The sequence below is a fragment of the Galeopterus variegatus genome, unplaced genomic scaffold (genome assembly GCF_000696425.1).
Source record: "Galeopterus variegatus unplaced genomic scaffold, G_variegatus-3.0.2 Scaffold2549, whole genome shotgun sequence".
NCBI lineage: Eukaryota > Metazoa > Chordata > Mammalia > Dermoptera > Cynocephalidae > Galeopterus > Galeopterus variegatus.
Genome location: NW_007728660.1, coordinates 185680 through 196324, shown reverse-complemented (window position 1 = coordinate 196324; position 10645 = coordinate 185680).

Sequence of the window (10645 nt, the reverse complement as noted above, 5' to 3'; positions counted from 1 at the left end):
TACAGATGCAGCCATCTGTTTTGGGTTTGTTCGTTTTTGGTGTTTTTTGGTGTTTTTTTTTTCCCTCAAATATTTTTATTGCAGTTGGTTGAATCCATGGATGCAGAACCCACAGACGTGGAGGGCCGACTGTGTGATGGTCAGCACTTCTCCCGATGCTGGCAGTCCCCTCCCTCCACTGCAGCAGTTTCTTCCCCACCCCCCTTGCAATAATCCTGTTGAATAAAGTCTCTTTACTTGTTTTTCTTTTGACAGTACCAAATATTTAGGCCCAGCATCAACCAAACCTAGCCACTAACTGGATAAGAATTTACGGTGGAGGTTGGGACAGAGGAAGCAAGCAGGGCTGAGATTTGGAGCCATGGTGGCCTCCTAAGAGGGAGACGCACCGTGGTTTTCTGCTGATTTGTATTTGTGGTTTTTTGTTTGGTTTGTTGGGAGGAGGGGCTAACTCCTCTGTTTTAACTTTCAGAAGGAAAACACAACTGGGAGAAAATATCTTTGTGGTCCTTATACTTCTAAAGTGCATCCCACCTGAGTTAGTTTTTCTCCTATCTTTTAAATCTCCAAATACCCAGCATCCACATGAGTTGGGATCAGGAAGGAAAATAAAATTAAGATTTTTTTTTTATATTGGTGAGTTTAGCTTTACTTCCTTTTATCCATTCAAAGGATCTATGAATTTAGTGCCTAGATAATATGCCTGAGCCCTCCCCCTCATAAAGATATTCCTCACAAGCCCCTGCCCTGCCACAGGCTGTTTGTCTGCAGCGTACTCACAGTGCCTTCTGGATTATTAGCCATGGTCTTGAAATGCTCAGGCATCTTCAAGAGGCTTCATAATCTCCCCTTATGTTAATTCACAGTGAATGCACGTAGTCAGGCCCAGTCTTCTCCCATGGAAAAGCTTCTCTGCCTCCATTTAGGCATGGTGCCAGAGAGCAAGTCCCTGGGGCCCAAACCCAGAGCTTGCCTGGGACAGCACAGCTGGCGAGGGGGCCGGTGCCTGTCCTGGCTTCTGTCCCAGACCCGTGTTAATAAACAACAGTCTCCTGCCCTCCTTTCATGAAAGGTGAAAATTCAGAATCACTAAAATAGCATTGCTTAACATAATTGGAGTGAGCGGGCCCTCTGTCCTCTGCCAACCACGCCCTGTAGGCGCGTGTTCTCCTGTCCCCACCTCTGCTTTTGTTTTCCTGCACGTGTTCCCATAGCTCCACAGTCTGCCTCTGGAGCACTCCCTCAGCTCTCTTCGCACAGTTCTGTTTCTCCAGAACTGTGAGGGGTGTCCCTGGTCACACGGGTGAAATCGCTACTCAAACCTCGGTGAACGTGGAAAGAAAAGAGTAGATCCAGGGACACATCTAGATGACCCAAGAACCTGTTGCCTTTTCTGCAACCTTGGCTGAATTCTGAGTTTCAATTTTTCTTATTTTCATAAATGGAGTTTTATAAATAAGAAAGGCCTTGTTATAAATAACTTTTAAAAATAGCCTATCTGTAATATGTTGAAACACGTCGAGGTTTGGCCTCCAGCATCCCTCCCCGTGGTGGTAAACTGGGGCCCAGCATCGCAGTGCTGTGGAACACACCACGGTGGAAAGTTCAGCTTTCATCAAATCCAGTGAGCCACTGTGTGACTGTGTACGTCCTTGACTGCATCTTACCTCGCGGTAGCCCTGCACAGCATGTCCTCTCTGTAGGAAGCACAGATGGTGGCTGTCAGACCCATGCATTACGCCCAGAGCCCTCCTGGATGCAACCGCTTCCTCTAGCTGGTGATCTGAATTAGCTGTTTTCTAACCATTTTGAAAATTAGCCTTCAATATGCTTTGGAAAAATTCTGCGTGCACCTTCTTCTAATAATAGCAAGGTCTCACTAAATCAGAATGATGAACAGGAGGCTTATCTCAGTTTAGAGGGGAAAAACCCCGAGTAATTTTAGAATGTCTGTAAAGGCATTTAAATGTGTGACATCTAAATGTACAATAAGGGCCGAGCCGTGGTGCACTCGGGAGAGTGCAGCGCTGGGAGTGCAGCAGCGCTCCCGCTGCGGGTTCGGATCCTATATAGGGATGACCAGTGCGCTCACAGCGCTCACTGGCTGAGCGCGGTGCGGCCGGTCTCAAAAAGGACAAAAAAAATAAAAATAAAATAAAATAAAATAAATGTACAATAAGATTATGATTTTTTATGTGAAAGAGAAAATTGACCATTTCAAGGCAACTCCGGAGAACAGAACTGGGGCTAACTGATAGAGGTATAAGGCAGCAGGTGTACGTCATTTTGAGGAAAGCCCAGCTAACATTGCTGGCCACGTGTAGGTGGAGCAGTTCATCTCATGTGGGGATGCCCTGTTGCTGGAGGTGGTCAGCTGGAAGGGGTCCTGTATCAGCAGCAGCCTCAGGTCCCTTCCCCTAAGAAGATGGCCCAGAGGATGGTTACCAGTGTAGGTGGAGTCTGAGCCCACAATGCCTGGCTTCCAATCCTGCCTCTACTATTTTTAACCCTTCTGTGCCTCAACTGCTTTCTGGATAATGGGTTTGATAATTTCGAGGATTTGATATTTGGAAAAATAAAAACATAGGACAATGAGTGACAGGTACATAGTAAGTGCCATGTGAGTGTTTGTTAAATATGAGTAAGGAAAATATTTTTTAAGGTGGCAGAGAAGGCAAAGAAGAACTGTTTGAGCACCTCTTTTGTGCTAAGCAGTACACCAGACACCAAGACGCAGCAGTAAGCCAGGTGGGCATACACCAGCCCCCATGCAGTCACGCTTGTGCTGGAGAAAGATGACATCAGGGGCCTGGCCAGCAGCCAGGCAGAGCACTCGAGGCAGGGACTCAGAGCCTCCAGGAGCACCAGCCCTCCCCTGGGTTCCAGGCATGGCTGAGCTGTGTCCCCAGGTTTATCTGAAGGATTCATCCCATTTGGAAAGACAGAGATATTTCTTTGGAAAGAATTACTTGGACACAAGGAAAGAGTGCTGTCTGAAAACAGGAGTGTTCCTAGGAGGCTTTCTCCCATGTCACAGACACACCGCAGCACTTTGACGTGAGCACAGTAAAGAGAAGAAGCCATGAGGCCACTGGAACCGCCCTTCTCAGAACTTTCAGACACGACTGGCTGCCTAAACTGTTGGTTTTGCTCTCAGTCTCACATTCCACTAACCCATCTTCTGCCTCCAGAGCGATCTTTCTAGAAACTAAATCTGATAGCATTCTTTGTGTATCAGACTCGACCACAGCTCCCATGAGCTTCAGGGAGATGTTTCAAGTACTTAATGTGCTTGGGGGTCTTCGTGGCACCTTGCTCTCCAACCTCACAAGTTGCTTCTCTTTCTGGAATGCTTCAAGCCCCATCTACCTGGTAAACTTCTATTGGCCTTAAGACTCAGCTCAAGCACCTCTTGCCCATGGCCTGTCCCCATGCCCACTTTGTCTCACCCCTGAACTTGGTGCATGACCTCATCATTGCATGTATTGCATTGCCACAACTCATTCTTTCCACGTCTGCCTTTCCTACTGGGTCATGAGTTCGTGAGGGCAAAAAATGAGTCTTGTTCATCTTTGTATCTAAAGCTTCTGGCATAACATCGGATGAATGGGTGCATTGTTAGCAAAAGTCCAGAGCCCAGAGCCCTGCAGCAGAGGTCCCTGGGGAGAGTGGGGAGGAGGAGGAGAGGTGGGAGAAGCCCCAGCCAGACTCCCAGGGCCAGTCTGGCCCAGCACAGAGCTAGATTCAGCCCCAGACTGTGACAGCCAACGTGGACTTTTTTAGATGACCTGTTATTTCACAGCTGAGTGGGACTCCAGGGTCCAAAAGTATTTCCCCCCAATTTTAATGTGGCTAAAGTTATATATTAACATTTTATTACAGAAACATCAAGGTGGGGCTAGATAATTTCTTGCTATTTTAAACTTTTTAAAAAAAATATCTTGACACTGCTGGCTGTGAATTTTTTATTTTACCTCTATCATCTTCCTCTGATGCGGGACACTCTAGTTACAAAATAGTGTAAGTGAGAGAATAATTAAACAGGCTAATATTATAGGCAGCTCTAGTGTAGACAAAAGATACTGGGTATCAAGTGACTTGAAGGTGATTTATGGAGAGTCACTTGGGGGGGAGGGGAGAGAGGGAGGAGGGAGGGAGGTGTCGGTGATGGGCCATAATAATCATATACAGTGTATATTGACAAAATAAAAATTTAACAAAAATAAATAAATAAAACTTTGAAGTGCCTAATAATGGCAAAGCCCTGTACAACTTGAGGACTGAATAAGAGATAGACTCTGCCCTAAAGAAACTTAATATCCATTAACATGTATTTATTTAGCCCCTACTGTGTGCAAGACACTGGGCTAAGAGCTAGGTACACAGCCATATGGGATACAAACATACACATATGTAAGCACAGACTGTGATAAGAGAAATGACAAAAAGCGATAGTATGCTTTCAGAGGGAATGAAAGTAATGTGCAGGGGTGGGAGGAACCTACATTACATTTGAGGGTCAGAAAGGGCCTGTCTGTGGAAGAGCCATTTAAGCTGATCTCCTGGGAGTCAGCCACACAAAGAGAAGAGGGGAGCAAATCCCGGAGGAAAGAACAGCGTAAGCAAATCACGAGATGATTTCCGGGGGCTGAGAGATGGCCAGCTGTGGCCAGGACATGGGAGCAAGGTGGACAGAGGCCCGAAATGAGGTCATAGAGGAGGGGAAGGACATGAGTGAAGTAGGGCAAAGGAGAGTAGTGTTTATCCAGTCCTGGTACTACATACTGTACACATGGATCTCATTTAACATGCATGACCACTGTTTATTGCTACTGTCATGAAAAAGGTACCTTTGGTGAGTGCTGGAACAGAAGGGTAGCCCATCTAATTCAGTGCAAAAAATAAAAACCTAAAACATGAAACTTACTAAAGTTCAGAAGGAGTTCTCAAGGTATCAACTGGACATTCAGGGATCAGAGTTGATAATAACTCTCTAGGTTGAGCTGGCATCTGTCTTTGCTATCTACAATGAGATGGCATTTTATAGAGGAGGAGATATGGGGCTCATAGAGGTTAAGTAACATGCCCAGGGCCATACAGCTTGACTGTGGGATAGCCGGAATTGGAACCTGGATACCTGCTCTTTCCACAACAGTATGCTTCAAGCAAAGTAAAATAATTGTTACACTAGGGGTACACATTGTTATGGGAAAACAGCAAGGTATACTTTATTCCAGCCAGGAAAGAACAGGGATGGTGTTATAGGGCCTTCATTATGGCGAAATTCAAGGGACAGATGAAACGGTACATAAGCTCCTTCTACCTCCAAAACACCGTGGTTCCGTGAAACGTCTCTGTCCTCGTAAAGGAAAGCACTCTGGCTTGCATTGTTCTAGCTCAAACTTGGCTCATTTTTATTTAATAAATGTGACTAATTACTACTATCCATGCACATAAGCAAAATTAATAATGACAGGATATAAGGAGTAGAATACATTCATTCTCTTAACAGCATCCCTTTTTTTATAAGGAAACAGATGATTCTGGGCTTATAACTAAATTCCGTTTGCTTGGAGGTGAAATTGTTTAATTTTACTAAAGGTAAGACATTCTTTTCTCCCAGTTGGCTTCAGTGTGGGCTGAAGTCTCTCGTGTGAGCTAACAGCAAGCTGAACATCACCTTCCCTCAGTACTGCTGTCTTCAAGTTTATTCCTTGTAAGGAGACACATATTTCTTCGGGCTAAAAGGCACTCAGAAGTCTGCAACCAGGCACTTAGCAAGAGCAGTTATAAAGTAGCTGCCATTTTAAAAGGTTTGTTTTCTGAACAGGAATGGGAAATGGATAGTGCAGGTGCAGCGGGGCCAATGACCTTCCTCCAGCACCACGCGTAGCTCTGAACACGAGGCTCACATCCCTCTGTCGCACCACTGTCAAGTCATCTTGCAAAAATTCTACCTTGATCGTTTTACTTCCCTGCTCAAAAGCCTTTCCTGGCTCCCCACAGCCAAAGGGGTAAAACCCAACACCCCCCCAGTGGCTGTCAGAGGCCTCTCTTTGAGCCCCTTCTGTCATTCCGGTGCTGTCTCTTGCACATCCCCACTTAGGACCACAGGCTCGTCTCTGCCTCCTGTGCTGCTGGCTGATCTCTTCCCCAGCCAGACTGTAAGACCCTCTTTACTCGCCTTGTCTCCTTGCCCTGCCGCCCCACCTCCAGCAGTGTCTGCCCTGCACTATGCTTGGCCCATAGTAAAATGCGATCACTCAGCTACTCAGCACGGATTTACTGAGCTCCTACTATGTGCCAGACAGAGCGAAAAAAGGCAGGGTGCTGCCCTCCAGCAACTCCACTTATTGTTTGATATGTCAGGTGATCATAGCCAGTAACATCAGCCTTCCCTGAGAGCTGGTGATAGGTACAGAATCTCAGCTCCCTCCCACCCCCACCAATTATGCAGGGACCAGATTCCCAGTCATGTGCATTGCACAACAAAACTTGAGAGGCTCTGCTTTAAGGCTCACACCAGGTCAAATTGGATAGGTAGTTTAGTTGATTTGTTTTTGTTTACTTTACGGTGGTTAAACACCTATGGATTTAAATCATCCTTCATTTAGCAAACTTTTTTTGAGGGCCTGTTAACATAAGGTACACTATTAGGTTCCGGAGAGCACAACTAAATTACGAGTAAGCAAACACAGATTTATCTATATTGTACAAAATAAACTTTCCAGATATTGCTCGTGTTGCATTCTGCAAATATTTGTCAGGGTATGCTTATGCTCAGGATATTGTGCTAGTTCAGAGATTGTAAATTGGCATTATGTAGGCCATATTTGGTCACATATGTGATTGTTTGGCCAACACAGAGTTTTCATAAATTTTTTATTCATTGCAGGCATTTAAAAATCAAGAGATTTTCACATTAAAAAACAGATTTCTGGATTCTCTTGAAAACTGGGCCATCCCGAGCCCATGTTCCGGATGGCACAGTGAGCTGGAGCTGGGTGCTATCCTGTAAGTGGGGCACGTGCCCAACAGTTCACCACAGGACCCCCTCGCAGTCTTCTTCACTGGGCCTGTTGGCCCCTGTGGAACCCATGCGAGGATCTGGAAGACCCTGGAAGTAAGCCACTGTGGGATCCTGCCTCAGAGAGTTTGCAGCAGTCTTCTTCACTGGGCCTGTTGGCCCCTGTGGAACCCATGCGAGGATCTGGAAGACCCTAGAAGTAAGCCACTGTGGGATCCTGCCTCAGAGAGTTTGCGACTTTCTGGTTGCCTTCAGGGTCTTGGTACAGAGCACCCCCCATAAAAGGAGTCTCAACCCTGGTGACAGGGTCCTCATAAAAGTGTCAGTGCCCATTCCCCATCCACAGCCCCAGAAATTCTCATTTACCAGATTTTAAATCTCCACAGATGATTCTAATCTGATTGAGAACCACTTATCTAGCCCATCTACATTACTTACCAAAAAAGTGAACTGTGGCAAAATAATTTTTTTTTAAATGCATAAACATACATACATGTGCTGGCAGGATTTACATTGAAGCCTCCTTGCTCTGGGCATTGGTGATAGAAGATGTATGATTATGTTATCTAGTGGCCTACCATTTACCTTTTTCCTCTATAGAAAAAGAGTTGGCTAAGCAAATGTGTATTTTAAGCAAGATTACATTAAAATGCTTTATAGAAACTAGATTTTTTAAAATAATGATTCAAGCTTAAATGCTGACTTAAGCTAAATAAAATTAACATTCTTTATTTAAAAAGCACACAAAAATTTGGAAGATATTAGCAAGAACTGTAGCGGGGCAAGCGACCTTCCTCTAGTACCAAGCGTAGCCTGTAAACAAGAGCCTTGCATCCCCTCATCACACATATACATATATGTCACATGTAATATAATGTCATATATATTACATATATGATATATATTAGTGCATTGTTCACTATCACATAGCCTAAAATTCTGTTTATATTTTAATTACTGTAGGAGGATTGTTATGACTGTTGGAATTCTGTCGTTAGAGGATAACTTCCTCTAGTGCTGCAGCTCTAATGGAAACTGTCCCCTCNTAATGCATAAACATACATACATGTGCTGGCAGGATTTACATTGAAGCCTCCTTGCTCTGGGCATTGGTGATTGAAGATGTATGATTATGTTATCTAGTGGCCTACCATTTACCTTTTTCCTCTATAGAAAAAGAGTTGGCTAAGCAAATGTGTATTTTAAGCAAGATTACATTAAAATGCTTTATAGAAACTAGATTTTTTTAAATAATGATTCAAGTTTAAATGCTGACTTAAGCTAAATAAAATTAACATTCTTTATTTAAAAAGCACACAAAAATTTGGAAGATATTAGCAAGAACTGTAGCGGGGCAAGCGACCTTCCTCTAGTACCAAGCGTAGCCTGTAAACAAGAGCCTTGCATCCCCTCATCACACATATACATATATGTCACATGTAATATAATGTCATATATATTACATATACGATATATATTAGTGTATTGTTCACTATCACATAGCCTAAAATTCTGTTTATATTTTAATTACTGTAGGAGGATTGTTATGACTGTTGGAATTCTGTCGTTAGAGGATAACTTCCTCTAGTGCTGCAGCTCTAATGGAAACTGTCCCCTCCCAAATCCACTAATTTGCTGCAGCATCCTGGCAAGTGAAATCTGGGCCATTTGGGGCAGATCTTGATTAGGAATCTGACAGGCACCAAAATATGCATACGATGACTCTATGCAAGGAATTTTATTATTTCTAATAGCTTACAGTGTTTAAATATTTTAATGTGATTATGCTTAATTATATATTATAATATGCATTGGCTGGGCTTTGTCTCTGGGTCTAAGTAAAATGCAGTTAATAGAAAACTTTGCTCCAGTTTTTGTTTTTGTTTTTGTTTTTGTTTTTGTTTTAAGTAAGGAATTAAGTCCTAAATTGAAACTGAATGCAAATCCAGCAAGTAACCTCTTGCCAGAGAAAATACTAGTGTAACAGCCTTGAATGGCCTACTTTAGGAAGCTCACCTTCCTAAATCCCTAAATCATACACAAATGTAGTATGTTTTCAGAAGTTCTATTTATCACCTTTCCACTAACCTACTTCTAGTAACTTGTTTTGTTTTATGAACTTTTACCAAATGGCAGTCTGAGTAAGGGAGATGTTGGGAAAGATGCATCAAAGAATGTTACCGGGCTGGCCCCTGGCTCACTCGGGTGAGTGCGGCGCTGGGAGCGCCGAGAATGCAGGTTCGGATCCTATATAGGGATGGCCAGTGCTCACTGGCTGAGCGCGGTGCAGGCGACACCAAGCCAAGGGTTCTGATCCCCTTACCGGTCACAAAAACCCAAACCAAAACAACAACAAAAAAGAAGAATGTTACCTATTATAATCACTGCTGCAGATGGAGAGGGAGAGGCAGTTGGCACTAATGCCCGTTTACCTGTGCTGCCATCGTGGGGACGCTGAAGACAGACGTGCACAGCCCACCGTGGACGGCAGCCGCTCCCACGCAGCAGGTGCCCGCAGCTCTGCGCTGCTGCCGCGGCTGCCAGCGCGTCCCCACAGCGCTGGGCTCTGCCCCACGGTCGGGCAAGGAGCAGAAGCGTTAAGATGAATGTGAAGTTGTTGACTTTTACCTCGTTCCACTTTTAATAAACCCATTTTAGAGTTCCCTTCATGCTCTCTGCACCCTTCATTCCTCTTCCCACTTCGTGGCCCCTGTTCTCTCCCCAGGGGACGTCAAGACGGATGGAAAGTAGGGAGCAGAATGGGGGCGTCAGACCCTTGCCCATCCTGACCCTCTTGCAAGCACCGAGGCAGCTGCTGGCCAGGGGCCCTCGAGGCGCGGTCACCGCGGGTGTGTGTGTACCGAGCAGCGCAGGCCGAGCAGCCTTCCTGATGACAGAGGGGGCGGGAGGGAGGGTAGGAAACAAAAAAAGGTAATTGCTAACATTTGCATAGTGCTGCTCCGGACAAGGGGTCAATTCCGCTAGCAATCCTGTGTGAGTAACCCCATTTTCCAGGTGATGAACTGAGGCTCTGGGAAGTCAGACACGTGGATGAAGTTGACACGGTGGCTCGAGCGCTGCTTGCCGCTGGGCCGGGCGGGCGGGGCCCTGGCATGTGGGGCCCTGGCATCAGCCCAGCCAGACAGACACTCGCGATACTCCCCAGCAAGGGAAGGATTCTCTGGCCCAGAACGGTTGGTTTTGCTTTCAGTAGAATTTAACAGTGTCTATTTTGAAATGTTTGCTTAAGGGCACATTTTAAAGTTTAGGAAAGAAAAATAAATAACAGCCATCAGAGTCAAGGAAGGGAGATGAAACCTAGAGGCTCCCAGGGAATGTTTATTAGAGGTGACCTCATCTTATGAAGTGGCCCACGGACAGGGCCATGGCAACTTCGCAGAGATGAGGAAGTAAGACACCAAGTTAGTGGAAAGAGCCGTGAGAGGGAAGCCAGGTGCCAGGCTTGCCTCCACCTCCACCGTGGTGGAGATAACCAGGCAGCTCCACGTGGGTTTTGTTTGAAAATGGGAACCGTAGGATCTCACAGGGTTCTTGGGGGGCTCTGACAGCCCGGTACATGGAATGCCCTTTTAAACCTCTAGGTGAGAGCTGTTCCAC